This window comes from Arachis hypogaea, chromosome 3 (genome assembly GCF_003086295.3).
Source record: "Arachis hypogaea cultivar Tifrunner chromosome 3, arahy.Tifrunner.gnm2.J5K5, whole genome shotgun sequence".
Taxonomy (NCBI): domain Eukaryota; kingdom Viridiplantae; phylum Streptophyta; class Magnoliopsida; order Fabales; family Fabaceae; genus Arachis; species Arachis hypogaea.
This window is the reverse complement of record NC_092038.1, coordinates 117,428,157-117,450,890: the sequence shown is the minus strand read 5'-3', so window position 1 is coordinate 117,450,890 and position 22,734 is coordinate 117,428,157. Positions and strand designations below refer to the sequence as shown.

The 22,734-nt window shown below is 35.6% G+C and overlaps 1 pseudogene; it reads right to left on the bottom strand.

Annotated features, from left to right (window-relative positions):
• Nucleotides 1-7,014: 7,014 nt before the first annotated feature.
• Nucleotides 7,015-11,173, bottom strand: LOC112780003 (uncharacterized; annotated as a pseudogene).
• Nucleotides 11,174-22,734: the final 11,561 nt, after the last annotated feature.

The window sequence follows — 22,734 nt, the reverse complement described above, 5'->3', positions numbered from 1 at the left end:
TTTGAACTGGATGGACTAAAGTCATAGGCAACATGAAGGGTTTCACAGCCTGACGATGACAGCGACTACTCCAACTATGGTTGCTAAGGATCAGTGGCGTTGCCTCTTCCGAGTTCATCGCCAGTCTGACTGTGTGACAGTAACGGAGTTAGCGGCCACAATAACGACGTCAGCAGCGGCAAATGGACAAAGAACAACGACCTCTCTCCTCTACCATGAAGAACGGCAGCAATGAAAGGATGAGGCGGGAAAACGAGTCAAAGTGTGGAGTTTCTGTTCGGAAATCGGGTCGGATAGCGGGTTTAGGGTTTGATTTCTTGGGTCCGGGCCAACCTATGATCTCAGTTCTTGATAAAAAAAAAATGATAGTCACAAAATATCCCACCGCGGACCACCGCCACACGTCCTGCTCTCTAGCAGGATGCCCCAAGAATAACGTGCCGTCGAAACTAGTTGGGCACCACGTTTCGATACCTGATGAAAGTCTACTATTCCAACCTTAGTTTTTCATAAATTCTCTCTACAACAAGTCTCTCCAACGATGGTTTTCTTCATTCATCGATTTTTTTTTTGCACAATTTTTCACAATTCTTTCATATTTGCATTTTTTAAAAAGGGTGAATACCCGCGTTTTGGATAATCGTATGTTTTGGTCTCTCACGTTGATGGTTGGAATCGAATCCGTTCCTAGTGTATATTTTGATTTAAAATCATCCTTAAAGTCGTATTTGAATTTAAAATCGTCCTTTTAATTTTTTTTGGACCAAAGTACCTTCACCACTACCAACACAATTACCTCCACCACCACCACCACCACCACCACCACTACCACCACCACAACCACCACCAACACCAATACCAACACCAACCACAACCACAACCACAACCACTACCAACCACCACAACCACCACCACCACCACCACCACCACCAAGAAAGCAGGAAATAACACCAAACAAAAACAGAAACAACACCTAACAGAAGCAGAAAGCAAGAAAGCAGAAGCAAGGCATGAGGCAAAGGTGGAGGCGGCGTGGCGTGAGGCGGCAGAAGCGAGGCACAGGCGGCGACATGAGGCGGCGAGGCGTGAGGCGGCAGAAGCGAGGCGGCGAGGCAGACTCCAACGGCAGTGACTCGCCGTCCCCTTCCCCCTCCCCCTCCCCTCCCCTCCCCCTCTCCCCTTCCCCCCACCCCGCGTCATTTTCTTTCTCTTCTTCTCCGGCTTCTTCCACTTCCCCTCCTCCCTCTCTTCGCCGCCGGCGCCGTCCCCCCGCCGTTAGAGGTGGCAACGGGGCGGGTTTTTGCCCTACCCGACCCCGCCGCGCCCCGCCAAACAAAAACCCGCATCAAACCCGCCCCGCCTCTACCCGCGAGTAGTAAAATGTTAAACCCTAACCCACCCCTGCGGGTACCCGCACCGTCTCTATAATTATTAAATCTAATAAATAAAATGAAATTTTAAAAATTACATAACAATTATTTACATACATAACATAAATTGAAATAAAAATTTAAATATGATATAATATTATTAATCATTTTACTAATTATTTTATATATATTACATATATTATCTATTAAATATATATATATATATATATATATATATATATATATAGGGGCAGGTAGGGGCGGGTTTAACCTAAACCCGACCCCGTCCCGCCCCGCCCAGCCCAAGAACTATCCAGTTAAAATCCCCCGGTGCGGGGGCGGGTAATTACCCGCCCCGAACGGGTAGGGGCGGGGTGGATACCCGCGGGTTCGGGTAGTGTTGCCACCCCCTACCCGCCGTCCCCCCCATCCCCCATTCCCCCTTCCCTTTCCCGCCGGCAGAAGCAGATGCAGCAGAAGAAGAAGTAGAAGAAACAGATGCAGCAGAAGAAGAAGTAGAAAAAGCATATGCAAAACCACCGGCGCTTGGCCACCCATCCCCGCCGGCGGCGTCCCCTCTCCCCCCCTTCCCCTTCCCCTTCCCCTTCCCCTTCCCCCTCTCCCTCCCTTTCCCCTTCGAATTTCCTTTCGGCCCCCCCACCCCCCCCCCCCCCAAAAATGCGTTTTCTCCTCCTCCCAACCCCCAAAACGTGTTCTTTTTTTTAATTTATAATTTTTTAATTAAAGTATGGGTATTTTAGGAATAAAATTAATTTTTTTTAAAAAATGACGATTTTAATACAAAAAAAAACACGTTAAGGATGATTTTAAATAAAAATATACACCAGGGACGGATTCGATTCCGACCCTCAACGTGAGGGACCAAAACAATACTTATCCCTTTTTTAAAAGACCACGAGGCTTTAAAAAAAACAATACTCCTTTTAATTTTTGATAATTAATTTTGTGAAATTAGTTAATTTTTTTATTAATAATCTCTTTCTAAAATATATTTATATAATTTATTAATTATTAATATATTTTTTATTTAATTTTTATAAAAAGATAATTTAAAATTTATTAATATTTTTTAGTTTAACATAATAAATTTAGTCTGTGTATTTAAAAAAATTAATAACAACTTTAATTGGTTAAAGTTTGAAATTTTTTATTCCAAAATTTATTTCACTTATAAGCCCATTTAGATCCAATAGTAAATAAATTTCCTTAATTCCTATATTCGCATAAGATTTTTTTAATCACTCGACGGTTAATTCACTCTTTATTCCGCTCCTTATTTTATTGTTTTTCAATTGAGTCTCAAGTCTCAACACAAGTACAAGTGTCTAACTCATGTCAGCATCATCGTTACCCATTAACATCAGATTTTTACGCTTTACAATAACTGTTCAATCTCTAATCTTATTTTTTATTTTCTGCGACTATAATTTTCTTTTAATTTGCTATCCATTTTTTTCATTTTTGATGTTAGATACTTTGAAAATTCTCTGTTTCTGTTTCTATTTTCTTCTTTGGATATTAGGTTTTGAAATATTGTACATAGCTATAGAAAAATCCAATTCTTTAGCCTCTATTAATATTTCTACGGTTTTTAATTTAATTCTGGATTTTAATTACTCAAATAACAAAATATTTATTTGTTACTACCTAGACTACATATCTCTGCATTTAATTTGAAAGGCAAAGTCTTCTTTTGGTTAAGAATGGCTTGAGATAATAAGAAATAAATTTCATCCGGTGCGATCTGCTTGGTTCTCGTAGTCATTGACTTAGTGACAATCAAGTTTCACTTTTTTTGAGCTTTTGAAACCAACCCCTTTATCTTCACCTTGGGATTTGATTCAACCTTCTTCTTAAATGCTTTGTCAAGCCATTTCGAGTGTAAAATATCCACCTTGTGTGCTTGTGTACATGTGTGAGTCAAATTCATGCTGTAAAGCTACCAAATATCCTCTTCTCGAATTTTCGAATTTTTGCAGTATACCGCCAAAAAGGACACTCTCCAGAACAACCAGCCCTAACCCTCTTCAGATCATACTTCCTAAATGTAATTGCCCTAGCAGTTTGCACAGTATATCCAGTCATAGTGTCCTTGAACTCCTCCCGAGATGCATACACAGTGCCAACTTCTCACTTGTATTGATTCGTGTCTTTTTGTGTCTTGTGAAGTGGATACCTCACTCCCTAATGGTCTGAATCTGACCCCTCAGTTCCAACCTCGTTGTCCAAATCTAACTCATCACTGTTTGCTCTCTCGTCATTTTCAAAGTTCTCAATTGCCACACCCTTCTTTTTCACAGTCCTGTGTGGTCCATTCATGACATTCACATCCTACTTACATCAGGATCAAATTCATCGTCACTGTCAATAAAGTGCAAATCATCTTCACTGTCGTCCTCTTCTTCAAATGGTTTATACTCTGAATTGAGACTGTCACTATCTCCAGAATTACCAAACTTAGCTTCCTGATTAACATCATCATCACTGTTCCTAGTCTCTACCCCAGAGTCATCAGTACCTGGTTCAGATTGGTTTCGCCCCGCCTGTTCTCTACCATATACAACCAGCTCTTGCCCCTCACTTTCATCAACCATCCCATGATCCTCCCCAACATCAATGTAGCCAGCAACAGGAAACATGTCTTCCTCCAAGAAGAGGTTCCGTCATTTCTGATTCTGGGTTAGGGATTGGTTTATGAAACGTTGTGATTAATGTTGTGGTTAATGTTGAAGGTTTACATGCATATGAAGACATGAAGATATGAAGTGTTTCGCGCGAAACATAAAAGCTGAAAAGGGTAGCTTCATCATTTACAAAAAACATTTATTACAAAGGACGATTTTAAATTTAAATACGGCATTAAGGACGATTCTAAATAAAAAATTATATCAGAGACGGTTTCGATTCTGACCCTCAACGTTAGGGACCAAAATAATACTTACCCCTAATAATAAAATTTTTAGCATATGACACTATTTTTATGTACAATATTTTAAAAAAAAATAATTCCAATCAAGAATACAATTTTACTGTGCATGTACTACTACTGATTTTATTATTATTTGTATTTGAAAAAAATGGCAGGGATTCGCACACCATTCTCAAAAGTAATATATATTTTACTCATCTTGTGTCAAAAGAAAAATATGTTAATACTATTATTGGCTCAAACAATGTGATACAAGGTTCCGAAAGAGCTATAATTTTATTTTCCGAAGGAACAAAATTCATAATAAATAATATACTATCTACTAAATCTTTAAGAAACTTATTGAGTTTTAAATATATTTGTCGAAATGGATATCATATTGAAATAATGAATGAGAACAATCATGAGTACTTATGTATCACAACTCATGATTCAAATAAAAATGTTATATTAGAAAAGTTATCATCACTTTTATCTAGATTATATTATACTAAAATTAGTGCAATTGAATCACATGCCACTGTAAACTCGAAGTTTACCAGCCCAAATAAATTTATAGTTTGGCATGATAGATTGGGTCATCCGGGAACAACCATGATGTGGAGAATTATTGAAAACTCCCATAAACATTCACTAAAGAACTAGAAGATTCTTAAATCTAGTGAATTTTAGTGTGTTGCATGTTCTCAAGAAAAACTAATTTTAAGACCATCACCAGTAAAAATTGGATTTGAGTCCCTTGAATTTCTAGAAAGGATTCAAAGCGATATATGTGGACCTATTCATTCATCATGTGGATCTTTTAGATATTTTATGATCCTAATAGACGCATCTTCGAGATGGTCACATGTGTGCTTATTGTTTTTTCGTAACCTGGCGTTTGCGAGATTACTTACTCAAATTATTCGATTAAAAGTACAGTTTTCAAAAAATTCAATCAAAGCAATTCATCTTGATAATGCTGGTGAATTTACTTCTCAAGCCTTTGATGCTTATTGTATGGCTAACAGAATAAGCGTTGAATATCCAGTAGCTCATGTTCACACACAAAATGGGTTAATAGAATCACTTATTAAACGCCTCCAATTAATTGTTAGACCATTACTTACGAGAACAAATCTCCTAACTTTGGTTTGAAGGCATGTTATTTTACATGTCGCAGCACTTATTCGTTTGAGCCTAACAAGCTACTATCAATTCTTTCATATGCAATTAGCTTTTGGTCAGCAGCCAATCATTTTTCATTTAAGAATATTCGGGTGTGCGATATATGTTTCCATTGTACCACTTTTTCGCACCAAAATGAGACCTCAAAGAAAATTGGGAATATATGTTAGATATTATTCTCTCTTTTATAGTGAGGTATCTTGAAATACAAATTGGAGATGTATTTAAAGCCCAATTTACATATTGTCATTTTGATGAATCAAAATTTCCAACATTAGGAGAAGAGAATAAACTTGCTAAAAAAGAAATTAGTTGGAAATGCATCATTCTTGACACATTTAGATCCTCGATAAGGATAATGTGAACTAGAAGTTCAAAAGATCATACATTTGCAAAGAATAGCAAATGAATTGCCTAATGCATTTTTTAATACAAAGAGAATAACAAAATCTTATATACTAGCTGAAAATGCTCTAATTCAAATTGATATCCCAATTGAACAAGTGACCACTGAAATAAATTCATGTCAGAAGTGTGTAGATCTATGGTTCTAAATAAAGTAGCATAGTTAGGACAGAATACACAACCATTAATAACAATTTTCTCTTTTTATATTGTCAATATATGAAATACTAATCTTTCTCTTTTATATATGCAACAAATAAATTTGTATCTTTCATATATATTAATCATCTCTATTAAAATTATAATATTAATAAACACTAATAATAAAGTTATCTATTTATACTTTTTATTTTATATTTATTTTTCTTTCTTATTTATTTATTTTACAACATATAGATAATAAATATTATAAATTTAAAATAACCTACGTAAACATTCTAAACTTAAAGAGTATTATCAACTTCTTGAGTTTTAAATTAAAATTTATTAACTAAATAAGATGAATATTAGGTTACTTGCATTTTTGTGAGATAAAAAAAAGTTAATTAACATTAGTTCAAATACAAAACAAATACAAAGAAAAATGGTAGGTTACTTAATATTTTTCGCTAAATAATATAATATTAAAATTCATATCAGACTTTGACAAAATGAAAATTAGAAATTAATCATTATTATTTCCAAACTAAGTGCATGTTTGGGCGCCATTATTTTGTTAAAAAAAGATCTTTTTTCAATGAAAAAAATTCTTTTTTAATTTTTTAACGTGTTTGGCAAATTTCTAGTAGTAAAAATAAAAACACTAGTAAAATCAAAAAAAAATCTTTTTTGAGAAGCTATAATTTACATCTTTTTTTAAAAGATCTTTTTTCCTTAAAAAAAGATGTTTTTCATGTAATAAATAAACAAAAAATACTTTTATATTGTTATACCCAAACATAATTGATAGATAAAAAAACATTTTTACATGAGATATCCAAACATAAAATTACTTTTACTTTTCTATAATATATTTTAAAAAAGATAACTCGAAAAAAGATCTTTTCTTAAAAGCTCACCAAAGAAGCCCTAACACATACATAAACGAAGTTGCATATGTTTGGTTTGGCCCTCATAACTATCCCTATTGAATGTCTAAACTTGTTAATACTAGTAATCAAGCATTTCATATGCATATCAACATTAATCATTGTCACATTATTTTGGCCCCTTCCACAACATGTTCCATGAACGCATGATCTACTAACCTAGGTCGTGACACAATTTAAAAGAGAAAAGAAATTCACTGACCTTGTTGATTTTTGAAGATCTGTTTTCATGATTTCTTTTCATCTGTGTTTCCTTTTCTGCTTCTGGAAATTTGGTTTCATTAACTGGCTGCCGACAGAAACTTCTTGTGTACCTTGATTGGGTTGGCATGGTACAAGAGGCTTCTTTACGGGCACACTTGCATTTTTCATGCAATTTTCATTTAAGACTGGAGATGCTGCCTTTGCTTTCAGTGGCCTTGGAACCTCTAACCTCTCCAAAATCCTATAAGTTTCTCTATCTAGCTGCCTATTACCTACTCGTGGTGATAAAGTTGGTTGATCCGACAATGCTTTTGACGTACAAGATGGAGAGTACAGCTTGGGGTCTTCGTTTACAACCAGTTGCTTCCATTCTTCTGTAATGCATGCAATGGTTTTGTCATCTTGACTCGTAACATCCAAAGGCAAAGTTTCCTTATCCACAACTGCTACATCAATGGATGATTCTGCTTTACCGATAACATCTGAAGGAGGTTGACGAATGGAGCTCAGTTCAGAAAATTCACCTTCTAATATAGGAAATACTGACCTACAAATAAACACACAGAAAGCTTCAAATAAAAAAAAAGTGTAAGAATCTTTTGATGATGTGATATATGTTCTTCCACGAACAAAACATTCAGTTGCTATATGTGGCCAAATCCGCTCAGATGGGATATGCGTTGACATTAATTCATGCCCAAGCTTCGCGGATTACCACATTTTAAGCTGGTGGGAAAACTCACCCCGATTGTAGGCTTTCTTTGACAAGAAAATTTAGTTTCTGATGAAAGCCTCCTTCATGTAGCAGTGGATCATAGTCTGTTAGATTAATCTGCAAACAATTTGTGGTTTCACCATTCCAGATTACATGCAACTTAATCACTTTTGCATTGTACGCATTCAATATAAAAAATTTGGTAAAATCACTGCTCCAACAAAATAATGCCAACGGCATTGTTCTTCATCAGTATTCATCTAAGAGGAAAAGGAAAACCAAACAATTCTTCATCAAAATGTTTAAAACAAACCTTTAGCAGACAGGCTTGAACAGAATTCTCAATTTCCTTATTAACCAATGAATCAACTAATCCTTCATCAGGAACCCGTAAAACTTCTTCTGCCCCTGCAACCCGCTGCAAGTTATATGCACATTAATTATACAGTCATCAGTATACCTACATTCTATGTCACACATCAATAATAGATTAGAACGGCACAGGGATAGTTACTAGCTAGTTACTGCCATTTAAATGTGTGTGCAGAACACAATAGAGAATTAGAGATATAGAGCAAACGGCAGTAGTTCTCACCCTCAAAAGCATTGACCCATTATTTGATGGTTGCATAACATAGTAGCAACGATAAGCAGCTTCCGCCATTGTTTCCAAATCACAATTTGAGGAGCAGATTAAACCTTGGTCCATTGAATATAAAACACCAGAAAGACCTCGAAAAACTGCCAAAATGTAGTCATGCTCAGAACAATGGAAGAAACAAGAACGTTATGAAGAAGAGCTTAACAATAAGCATTGAGCAAAAACAATCCAAAGTAGTAAACACACTTTGAGAATTCAAATCTGCCTGATCTGCATCATCTGAAGTGCCTTCAATCACATGATAAGGAGAAGGAATCACAACAAAGGATGTGCCCATAATTAGACCTGCATTTATATTTAACATACAGAAATAAGCTTTCTTCTTGGTTATAACTTAGAACTGAGTAGATGGTGAAAAGGAACCAAATTGAAATTGGTTTGGAATATGCCTCAACAAATTGAAGTTAAAGATCAGAGGAGGAAGAAGTCAACGAAATGAAGTGAAGGTTTTGTCTTACTTTCCAATAGGTTATTATTGTATATATTAGATAGATCAATTTGATTGTGCAATCACTCAACCAAACAGAAACCGCTCCAGGTTGTATTAATTACCACCAGTGCTTGTTGCAGTTAATTGAAATGTGTCAAAAAAAAGAGAGGAGTGGGAAGGAAATCATGTTGCATAATGCTATAAAATCAAGACATAAATGAATTGGAATAAACAAAATGCAAACCTTCATCAAGAGATGCCAATTTTACCCTCTCACTAACAGTCATGTCAATTGGTGAAGTAATTTGCTTGAACATCTGGGAATTGTGGAATGAGGGAAGAAAAAGAACTGTTTTTTCCCCAACTCTAACAGAATTCTGAATACGATCACATGTGTCCAGATTGCAGCCTGTGATGGGGCAAGAGAAATTGATATTTTTTTCATCATCCCCTAAAGGAATACCATGACATCTGCATGTCTGTACAATTCCAATAATAAAGGCATCTCTTAATTCCTTGAAATGAGGGGAACTGAAATCTAAAAGAGAAAAAAAAAGTTTTTTTTGTTTAGGGGGGATCTGTAACCACTATATTCCACGAGATTTCATGATAAATGCTGTAAAGGACTTTCCAAAGGCAGAACTAACAGGAATTAAAGCATTGACATTATTTTGGCCTACAACAACATGGTTTCCTATGTTCCAACATACATATGAGGATTGGGGAAGCGGTTTATCCCATTGGATTTGGAATACCATTACCTGGCACTGACTGAAGCTACTTGTCATTGGATTGACTAGTGCAAACAGGTTGAAGAATATATGGTTCACAGAATCCAAAAGATTGTCTTTGAAAGTAAGACGAGCTAAGAGTGGCTCCTCCATGTCATCCTTCAAAACCCGCAACCATTTTTTAACTAGGCTGTGTAACACTCTGAAATCTGCAATTTTCCAAAACGATTCCCATAAACTTCTCAGGTCTGCAAGAGATATTTTATTTCTTTATGTTCCACAAATGCCATAGTCCAAATGCGTATATCCTAATCCCTAGAGCAAACATAGTAAGAGTACTTAACCTGGAATATAGGTCTGAATTGAGCAATTATCAAGATGAGAAATACTACGACGAAAATTGTGAATGTTTTCACGCGTATCCGTCAGATGACTTGACTTTTGCTGAAATACAGCAAAATCAACTGAAACACATTTATCTGCAGCATCCTTTTGAAAGGGAAAAAAAATTGCAGTCTTAAGTTTTGTAGTCAAGTTCATCACGAAACATATTAAAGCACAAAACGCATGTCACGAATAGAACTGCTCACCATCAGGCTTTTTTGCATTATAGAGTCCACATCTTCCGGCAAGCTCGAAGTTACAAAGATTACTTTTCTCTCAATATCTTTCCCTTGCCATGAATACAATACTTTATCGCTCAAAACTTTTGAAATCATAACATCTGAACATAAATGACCAAATTACTCAATACATATACGCTGTTTCTAACAGAAAAGGAAAATCTAAATTGTTCATAGAGAAAGAGACAAAGAGAGCACCGGAACTGATATAGGCATCGGGAAGAAAAGCATCGGAAGGCAGGTTGTTAACAGCGTGGTGGAAATCGCGTAGGTTGAAGTTTCCCCTGGGAGTGTACGCGATCTTTAACTACATTATCACCGGATTCAATCTCTATTACTCGCTCGCATGGATTGTAAATTGCTATGCATTGTGACTCGTGCATTTCGAATTTGTCAATCAAATCACAAACTGAAAATAAATAACTAAATAGATAAATCGGTGCTACTGAAAGTCTGAAAGAGTACATCGTCGGACGAAGATAAACGATTCTTGAAAACGTAGCACAAGCCGATCTTATCGGTGACAGCGGTTGATTTGCGGCCAAGTAACGAGGAAGAAGTTGAAACGGCATAGAAATTGGCGAGTTGAAGCAGGGACTGAAAATTGACCAAAAGAAGAATAAGAGATCAATATTTATATGGAACGGTGCCGTTGCGTGTTCTTCGCAGCTCAGATGATTGTTAGAGAGGCTCGAAAGATAGCAAGCGACGGAAGAAAGCGTACGAATTATACAGGGAGAAGGAAGTTGAAGGTATGTACCTGCTTAAGGTCCCTCAGCAATGGAGGTGCCAAGCTGCGCAGATCCAGAACGAAACACACTTGAACCATTTTGCTCCCTCTTCTTCTTTGATCACTCTCTCATTTGGCTCCAAATGTGTCGAGAAGAGTTGCGCGCGAAATTTAAACCTAAAACGGTGTCATATTTCCTTTCTCGCTCTTAAATAGTTAAATCAAACCAACGTAGCCAATAGCCAGGACCGGTGGGCTCATGCGGTCTAGCAAACGGTTTATTTCGGGTCAAACCATCACTTTTGTTCTAATTCATTTAAAATGTGGCACATAGTCACGTACAAGTCTAGTAAACATTGTTATTAAAAGGAAATGGATCCTCTCAATTTTTTTTAACAATTGAGGGGTAAAGTATGATCTTCCACTATTAATTTTATAAGTGGGACTAAGAATAAATATGAGAGAGAGAGAGCAATGAAGACTTAGAGATTACACTTTACACTCTCAATTTTTTTAACAATTAAAAGGATCCATTTCTGACCGGACCGGTCGGTTCAACTAGAAAGTCGATAAATCAGATCTTAGACCGATCCCGATCCAATGATCAGATCGCATAAAGCAAAAAATTGATACAAACCGATCAAATTCGGAGTGAACTAGCCAAAACCGGTAAGACCAATTCGACCGAACTACTTGAGTTTCAAAAGTTTTCCAAAATGTGGAAGATGGGGATCGAACCCCCTCGTCAAGGAGAAAAATGATAGTCACAACCACCAGACTGTTAAGCTCATAATTGTCAGAACTGAACCGGTGATTGAACCGGTCAGGTCACTAGGTCACTGGGTCATTGGTTCAACCGATGGGTCACTGGTTGAACCAATTGACCTGGTCCTATGTAAATAAAAAACAAAACATAGTTAAAAATTTAAAATTAAAATTTAAAATATATATTTTCACTAACATTTTAAAAATATCTAGCTATTCTAAAATAATATGAAACAGGAACAATAAGTATTTTGTTAATTTTACTCTATCATAAATATTTTTATTTTGTTTTTATATTAAAATAACTATTATTTTCGAATTTCAATAATTTATTAATTAGTGTATATCTATTATACTATTATATACTCAAGTATTTATTGAAAAATAATATAATAAATATTATATAATTATAAAAAAATAAGTGAGTTTATAATTATTATTAAATAAAAATATAATTAATTTAAGAATGAATGAGTTTATAACTAAAATTAAAATAAATTAAATAGAAGTAAATTATTTGCTGAAAGATATTTATATGTATTTTAATTTGCATATATATTAATAACAAGCTTAACAGTCTCGTGGTTGTGACTATCTCTTGTTTGAGGAAAGGCTAGAAGTATCTTACTCTTAGAAGTTTTTAAGCTAATAAACTACATCTCCCTATATGTGTGTACCACAAATTTCATCGTGTACTTTTGACATTACAAGGTTGGATTCCTCGGTTTCGAGACATTTCAAGAGTGGCCTGGAGAATCTTCTTTTGTACAGGTCGTCTCCAACTAAGGTAAAGTGGCTTGCTCATTTTTTAAATTGTCTTAGGTTCCTTTTCGATGCAAGGATCTTTCCTGTTTCAAATAATTCACGTACGGTGTCCTCCAATCTGTTGTCTGTGACAAGGCCAAAACATTTATGCTACATATACTTAGTTTTCCATGGGTTCGTTGTGATAATGTCGGTGCTATATCAAGGATCCTAGAGGTGGCTAGTTTAGATAGAATGTTCGCTCTGCTATTATCATCCCTAGGTATATGTGTGATTTCAAAATATTAAAAGTTTTGTATCAAACTTTTTTGCGATGTTTAGATATTGTTCTAAGAGGGAATCTTTTACCTGGAAGTTGCCATTTACTTGTTGGACAACCAACAATGAATCACATTAGACCTTAAGATGTTGAACATTTGTTTCTCTGGCTAAGCGTAGACCGGCTAATAGGGTCTCATACTCGGATTGGTTATTGCTCGCTTTAAACATGAATTTGGTGGATTGCTCGGCATATGTGCTGGTCTTGTCTTTGAGAATGATTCTGGCTCCGCACTCATTTTCATTAAAGGCTCAATTAATGTACATTTCCCACATTGAAAAGGTGTAATCGGTTGTGGTGAATTCAACGATGAAATTGGCCAATAACTGGGACTTAAGTGACCTTCTTGTTTGGTATGAGATGTTATATTCTGAGAGTTCTATTGACCATTTAATTAGGCGCTCTACCAGGTCTGGTTGTGTTAGTATTTGGTGCAGCAGCTGATTCATTCGAACTATGATCTCATGACTTTGGAAATAATAAGTGACATGATGATCAGGGGCGAACGCCATTTTTTCGATGGTTGGGTACTGATTTTCTACGTTCTGTAGTACTTTGTTGGCAAAATATATTGGGTGTAATTCCATACCTATTTCTGTGACAAGTACAAAGCTAACAACATAAGTGGAAACGAAAAGATAGATAAAGTGGTTTACCATGTATGGCCTTGTGCAATATAGGTGAGGAGGCAAAAATGTCTTTGAAATCGGCAAACACTTGTTCATGGGCGTCCGTCCATGTGAAGATCTTATTTTTTTGTAGGCTATTAAAAAGGTGATATGACTTTGCTGCAATCATGGGTAAGAAACATGATAGATCTGCCAGGCGTCAGGTTAGTTATTGTACTTCTTTGATTGTGTTCGGCGACTTCATTTCTATTACAGCTCGGCACTTCTTTAGATTTGCTTTGATCCCCCGATGGGTTAACATGAAGTCTAGGAATTTACCTCCATGAACCCCAAATGCACATTTCTCAGGGTTCAGTCATATGTTGTATCGTCTTAGCTGTTGGAAAACTTCTTCAAAGTCGGAATGATGATCTCGTTCAGTTTCTTATTTATACACCTCCATGTTCCTACCTATTTGGTTTCGGAAAACCTTGTCCGTCAGTCTCTGGTATGTTACACCTGCATTATTGAGGCCAATGAGCATTACTTTGTAACGAAAATTGCCATGATTAGTTATAAATTTGGTTTTTTCTTGGTTTACTGGATGCATTAGTATCTAATTATAGCCTAAATAGGCGTCTATAAAACTTAAAACTTTAAAACCTAATGTGTTATCCACCAATTTATCAATGTTCAACAACAAGTATGAGTTATTTGAGCAAGCTTTGTTCAAATCCGTAAAATTAACACACATACGCCATCCGCCCGAGGTCTTCTTCACCATGATCACATTTACTAGCCATGACATAAACCGGATTTCTCTTAAGAAATCCACACTTAATAATTTTTGGGTTTCTTTGACGGCCGCTTCTTCTCTTTCCCTTCTGAGGTTGCGCTTTTTCTAACGTATTAGGCGAGCTCTTAAGTCTAGGGCGAGCTTGTGGCACACGATGTTTGGGTCGATTCTAGGCATATCCGTTGGAGTCCATGCAAATATATCCGCATTTGCTCGTAGTAGGGTGACGAGCTTTTGTGTTTTCCCTGCAGTAAAAGCATAGCCGATGTTAATGTATTTTGATTCATTGTCGGTTAGAAATACCATGTGGAGGCCGTCCGTCGGTGATGGTCAGTCGTCTCTATTAGACCAGGGATCGAGCTCGGTTAGCGTTGGAATGTCATTGGCATTGTACATCGAGTTGATCCACTGGATTGTATCCGAGGTTAGCAATCAGGCTTTTAGTTTTGCCTTATAGCATTGTATTGCCTCCTTATTACTGGAATGTACTATTGCAATTATTTTATCTTGTACATGAAACTTAACACACAAGTGAATTGTGGAAACAATAGTGCCAAAAGAATTTAATGATGGTCGCCCTAATATCATGTTATAAGGGCTGACGTAATCAACCACAAGGTATTGAATATCTAAGGTTTTCGAATGGGGATATTTCCCAAAAGTCGTCATTAACCAAACATAACCTGTTATTTGGAATTCTTTCTCTGGAGAAGTCGACTAGCTCTCTAGATGAAGGTTGTAGAGTATTCTTGTTTAGTTGCATTTTCAAGAAGGTTGACAAAAGCAATACATTAGCACTGCTTCTGGGATCCATTAGGACTATCTGAACTATTGCATCCCCTATGGTTACAGATATTACCACAAAGTTGTCCAGGTTTGGGCTTTGGGATTGAAAGTTAGAGTTGAAGCCCCGGACGTTATCTTTCCAATGCAACTGGAACCGCGTCATTTGAATCTCTGTAGCTCAAGTTATGATCATTTTAATGCGAGAGGGTTAGGCTGACAGCTTTGCAGTTCCTTCAACTTCTTGTATTCCTTCCACTTTTGCATGCTTCCTTTCCATCCTCTGAGCCATTCCTGCCCTGTAATCTCTGAAATCACTTAACACACATATCAAAGCATCTAATGGTAATAAGAAAGGATTAATATTTGCAAATATAAGGCCAAAGAAGCATGTTTTCAATCATAGCACAAAATCAGGAAGGAGAATGTAAAACCATGCAAATAATATGAATAAGTGGGCAAAGACTTGATAAAAACCACTCAATTGAGTACAAGATAAATCATAAAATAGTGGTTTATTAGTGGGCGCCAAATATTCTAGCTAGGAACTACACTTCGAGGTATAACTCGTTAACAGCGGGAAGACTCTTGCTTCGAGACCCTCGGTCGAACTATATGGTCCTCAAAAATCTAACTCGTGCATTGGACTTGCAAAAATGACTCAGACGCTCAAGTCAATATCAATACTAACAAATATTCTTAAAGTTATATCTTGAAATACTACAAGAAAAATGTTGAGTACTATCAGATTTACCGTCATAAAACCAAAAAAATCCGACGGTAAGTTAGTTACCATTGGAAGAAATCATACGGTATAAACTACGCCGATAAATATTTACCGTCCGATTATTTTCGTCTGATTACTATCGGATTTAGCGACAGAATATAGTTATCATGAAAATGAAATATGGTAGGCGTTACCGTCAAAATTTTCTAACGGTAATATTGGCGCCACATCATCCGTTTCCCCACACCATATTACCGGCAGATTCGGCCGCTGGTAATACCAACAGAAATATTTTTTAAATTTTTTTATAAAAAAATTGATTAGGCTGTTACATCAGAATATTCTGACGATAATTCTGACGGCATATTTTTTAATTTTATTAATTATCTTTTCGCGACAATCTCTAATGTACCCTGATAATTAACAATTGAAATAGTGCTTTAAACCTAATGTGAATTACGAAAAATATAAATTACAAATACGAAATAATAGTAACAGAAATATCTAAAACAATGCTAACTATATTAATCACAGAACTATGTTTACATTTGCTGAAATATATATTACAAATATGCAAAGTTTCTTAAAAAATACACATCACAGAACTATGTTTACATTAACTCTAATCAGATTCATCATCTATTTCCTCTGGTTCACCATCCTCCTCTTCCAAGGTAATTTCCTGATTATCATTGAACTTGTCTTTCTCTTTTTCTTCGTCCTCTCGTTGAAGTGCGTCGGCATCTAGTCCAAGGTCAATGATGTCATCATCTATAACAACAGACCTAAGGGTGATTGGCTCTCTAGTATCAACAACTGTTCTCGAAGGAATTGGGTCCTCAATCTGGTAAAGTTTCATACCTTCTATCCTATCATTAGACTCGATGCGGCCTCTTGGTTTAGTCTTAATTACAACCACCCAACTAGACTTGCATGAACCAAGATAAGGCAAATAGTATACTTGTCGTGCATTTTGAGGTAGTGTAAAAGGATCATAGTGCCTATATTTTCTGGTTATACTAACTTCAGTGATATTATAATCCTTGGGCTTATGTGTTTCTTGTCACAAATTTAGATCATACCATTAACATTTAAACACCCACCCCTTGTATGTAGTATGACAAAAATACTATAATTCAATTATATTTTGCAACATACTAAATCAATCAGAATTACCCCACCTGAATCCCATGAACCCAAACTCTAGTGTTATTCATTTTTTTTCAATCGACTACTGTAAGGTATGGAACTAATATTCGTTAACGTTGTATATGGGGTAGCTAGTGGCCTTATTCATTGGGTCCCAACTAAGTGCAACTAGTTCTGAATCCGTTGTGTCAGTTAGTTGGATACTAACGTATTCTCTAAACCAACATGAAAAATTGTTTAATGAGATCTTAGGATTTTCCTCTTGGAATAACCTATATGATAGAATAGGATAACAAAGTTTTAATTAGATTAAGAAGCTAGTATCTTACTGAATACAATATTTAGGAAGATTTAAAAAACTCACATGAGGTAAGGTGAAATTTGGTCACAGTTAAGTAACATATGTAGATGTGCGGCATCAATTTCCTTCTGATCTAACCAGTAGTCACTGCCCGCACCCATTGCTTCCCTTTTTGGTAAAAAGATTGGGTATGTTGTTCCACTTGACGAGGATTCTCCCCTCTCATTGCTCCTTGCAACCCTTGTTCTACGTGACTTAACATGAGATTGAAAATAGAATTAGCAAAATGCGAAAGTTTCTTTAGCTAGGAATGCTTCGTAAATGTTGCCCTCAATCTGAGCTCTATTCTTCATGGTGCACTTGAATGAATCAATCATCCTCTCAAATGGGTGCATCCACCGAAATTGGACCTGCCCATATTGTATTGCTTCGTACGGTAGGTAGACTGCTAAATGTTCCAAAACGTCAAAAAAATGATGGAGGGGATATCCTCTCTAGCTTACAAAGTATGATGTGAATATTCTTGTCCATGACTATGAAGTCATTAATGCTAAGTTTTATAGCACATAACTCCCTAAAGAACTCACTTATTTTTGTGAGGGATTTTCATATATTGGTTGAAAGTTCTCTGAATGCGACCAGAAGCAAGGACTCCATGAAGATGTGACAGTCATGACTCTTTAACCCAGCAAGCCTACCTTGTGACATATTTACACACCTGCCCAAGTTAGAGGTGTAACCATAAAAAAACCTTAATCCTCTAATCCACTTTCAAACATTTTGTCTCTGCTCCTTCATTAGAGCGAATACCACCTTTGGCTTAGCTCACCGTCCGTCATCAAGTCTCCTTAAGTTCAAATTTGGCCGCCTACAAATTTCCATCAAATCTAACCTAGCCTCATTGTTGTCCTTTGTTCGCTGATCATCCATTACCATTTGCATGATGTTATCAAACACGTTTTTTTAATGCGCATCACATCAAAACAATGTCCAACCAAGTTGTCTTTCTAATAAGGCAACTCTCAAAATATACTCTGTTTAGTCCAGTTATGCTCCGTGCCATATCCCAGAGGTCTCAGACCTGCCCTGTTATCGACGATCCATAGAATTTTTTTGACACGCTGCCAAACTTGCCTACCACCCAACCTCACAGGTGCCTCTTCGTGTTCAATTTTATTCTTTTTGAATGAGTTCTTGTTGCACCAAAAATGATGATCCATGTTGAGAAATCTTCGATGGCAATCAAACCATGAGTTCTTACCGCCATTTGTCAACAAAAATGCCTTCGTATCCTCCACAACACAATAGGGACATGTCATTCTGCCCTAAGTACACCAACCTAACAACATGCCGTATGTAGGAAAGTCATTAATGGTCTACATCAATGCCACCCACAGTTGAAAGTTTGTCTTCGTTGAAATATCATACGTTTGTACACCATGGGTCCACAATTCCTGCAACTCGTCCACCAAGGGCTGCAAGAAGACATCTATTTTGACTTTTGGATTGCTGGGACCAGGTATGATGTAAGTTAGAAATATGTATGGATCCTTCATGTACATTTCGAGACTTGGGTTATAAGGTGTCACGACTATGAGCCAACAAGAGTAGGAGTTATCGAAATTGGAATTTGGTGCGAACCTTTCAGAGCATAAAGCTAGTCTAATATTCCTGGGCTCACTCGCAAATGTAGGATAGACTCGATTAAAGGCTAGTAGTGCATCTATTTCATTGGAATTTTCTTTAACCAGCGTTTACCAATCTGTTCTCTCTCAACTTGAAACATCGGTGATCTACAAAATTTGCATTCATTAAGCTCTGCGTCCATCTTGTATTACATCATAAAACCATTCAAACAACAATTAATTTTTACCATATTTGGACCTAATTTCGAAACTCGCTTCTTTGCTTTGTAGTGGTTTCGAGGATGCCAGTTGACCCTACATGTATCAGTTCGTGGCAAAGGGTGACCCACCTATCAAAAGACTCTTGGGTATGATTTGACTCTGACTTAATACTTATCATTCTAATACACGCAAATAACTCCGAATGAACGCATCTCTCGTACAACGGTTTCATAGCAGATTCTAACATATGATAAAATATCTTCGCTTCCAGGTCAGGCTCTTCTCCAGCCTCTTCCAAATTCGTAACACTTGTTGTATGACATACCATCTCATTGTATCTCTCTTGGTTAGCCTCCCAAATCATTTAATTCATATTTAGGTCTCTCACCACCTGAACCCTCGTTGATTGACAATCAGACCTATTCAAATTAGAGACAAACTAGTTAATTCCCTACTCGTCCACTTCTCCGTGTTCCGTCTACATCCAATACCCATCCTTGAACCTATTACGGTAGAGGTGAAGCGTTATGTTTGCAAGTCCTAACCACTTATATAGTCAATACTTTTGACACAGACACCTAGATACACCTTCAGAAATAAACGGTTCCATGCTGAAGATATGCGCAACAAACGCGTCAACTCCCTCAAAGAATTTGGGTTTTAAACCGTTCGACCATCGTTATCCCTCTCATACATCCATAGATGATGACTTGGAATTATATTGAAACACACCTTAGAATTCAATGATCAACAAAAATTATTAATTTTTTTAGAAATTTTGGCAAAGTGTCCCCTATAATTAGAATCTCCCGCCGAATGCATATTATCATTTTCTGACAAATCAAATATGTTCTAAAACAAATTAAACAAAATTTTGGCAGAGTTTTCCTTAATACAGAGACATCCATCAAATAAATATAACAGTTATCACAGAGAAAACAACTGTAGACATAAATTAGAATAAACACGAATTCAATAATACATCAGATCCTAACCATTCTAGTGCATAACTCCTTATAACTCCACAATTTTCTAGTAAACAAGGGTTTCAATAAGGTGCCTCTATACGACCTTCTCCCAATTCTGTCCTAAAACACTATTCTAGAAAAATTAAGTCCAACATAAAACTCAAATAATTGATTATAGTTAGAGATAGAAAACCTATCTAGAACACAGATGCACAGAATATGGAAGAAGCAAAATCCAATTAATCTCAGAGAAATAGCATTGTCCTAATAAAAGAGAAAGCTTATTAAACTCACAAGGTGAAACTAATTAATTCAACAAACTACACAAAATCTTCCAACAACGTCGGTCACTTTTAATCTCACTCTACTTAACTTACCTTAAATTAATTTAATTTCTATCTATATTAAATTAACATAAGAAATCCTAATCACAAACTTCGCTACCCTAATTTAATTAATAAGTTGATAATAAAATACATAACAAAATCCTAAACTCACAAAAAAAATCTAAAAAAACTAAAAACCCTAAACCAAATTGAACCCTAATCACAAACTTTATTACCCTAATATAATCAATAATTTGGTAAATACCTAACAAAACCTTAAACTAAAAAGAAATCTAAAAACCTTAAAAATACTATACCAAATCCTAATCACAAACTTTACTACTCTAATTTAATCAATAATTCTAAAAAATCTTAAACTCACATAAAAATCTTAAAAAAATAAAATATATAAAAATTATCTCTGTTGGTGGCAGTAGGATAGTGAAGGTCAGGTGGTAATAGGAGATGGCAGTGACAGCTACAACGTCACTATCGTCGATGACAATGGCAACTGCAATTACAAACAGCGGCAGTGTTCCCAACGATTCCAGCGGTAACTGACAACTCCAATGGCAAGAACATCCAACAATGGCGGCGGCAGCGGAATCTCCAGTGGATGGTGGCGACGCTGACAGCTTCAGCAACGAGGAGAGACCACAAAAGGGGAGAGAGAGAGAGAGGTTCACATTTGTAGTTAATCCCAATATTACCTTCGGATTTACGACAGAACCTTCCAACGAAAAATTATTTAAACGCAGTGTTTCACTAAAATGAGTTACCGTTGGCTAAATCCGCCGGTATTCTTGGCGCAAAAAAAATTTCGCGCCACTTCTCACCGTCAGGTTTATAGTTGGAACATTAAATCCGACGATAAACAATTCGAGGAACCAAATATAGACTGTATTCGACACAAAAACTAACGCTAAATCCAACAGTAATGGGTACCGCTAAATCCAACGGTATTTAACGTTTTTTTTGTAGTGAAAGTGAATGAGGATTGATGCCTCTCTATAGTCTTGATTACCGCCTATTTATTGTTGCGTAGTAGTAACTGAACTATATATGCTATGGCCGAGATATGCGCATGTACTATAAAAGTGCTGAAAACAATTACTTGATAGAACGAAATTTGTAATATTTAAAAGTCAATTTCGAAGTATGGCGTCATGTGTCCGAATTATTTGGATACGGATCAAAAATATTTTTAGAAAAATTAAATATGGACATGTGGTCCAATTGAGTAAAAATTTTTTTACTATTAAAATAAATAATTAAAAATTATTAAATTATTTAACATGTTTAAATTATCATATAATAATTTTTAAAATATACAACTTACATAAATTTTCACCATCCAATTATTGTAAATATGAAAAAGTGAATGTTTTGGTGTCTATCACATTGTACCTAAGTTACTAAAAACAATAAACAAATAATATTTAATAAATTTTACATAATTTACATTTTATTTTAAATATTTTATTTTTTATTCTAAAAGATAAATTAGACAATTTAAGTATCATAACAAAAGTAGTATAAAACTCAGCAATAAAAAATCAAAAGGTCCAACTATTTTGGTACAAGACCATCATTGCTCATGGTTCCCCACCTATAAAGCGCCACCTGTATCACCGGTAAGAAGTGTGGCGATCCTCCATGAACCCCTTTTGGGTTTCGGTTTCTAAATCGTATACCTTTGACTTTGAAAGTGAAATAAGTTATACAGAGGAGAAAGAGATATGGGACCTTTTACTTGTTTTAGATGAGTAAATTTTTTTTTTTGTTTTCAATTATGATTAGTTTATTTAAATATTTATTTATTCAAAATATAATTTAAAAGCTTACACTATCCTACAGCGCTTATGTAAAAGAAAATAAGTGGATCATAGCAACAAACAACAACAACAAAACTTTATTTCACCAAGTGAGATCGATTACAGAAAAATAAGCTAATCATAGCAAATGACAAAATTTTTTCTTGGAGGAAGAACATAAATTCCCATCATTTAAAGACGTGCAATCCCATCATTTGGTTTAGAACTTGGAAGTAAGAGACCATCAAGCAAACCTTTTGGAATTTACTAGAGCATGTTTAGGATGTTAGCTGTTTTGAGAAAAATTAACGGAACTATGTTCAATTAATTTAGAATTGTGATAGTACGTTGATAAATTCGATATATACAATCTAAATCTAACTATGTTAAGAATATACTAAAATCAATTATTAAAATTAATTATTAATATAAAATATATATTAAAAATATATACAAATATATAGTAATTGATATATAAATAATATTTTTGTA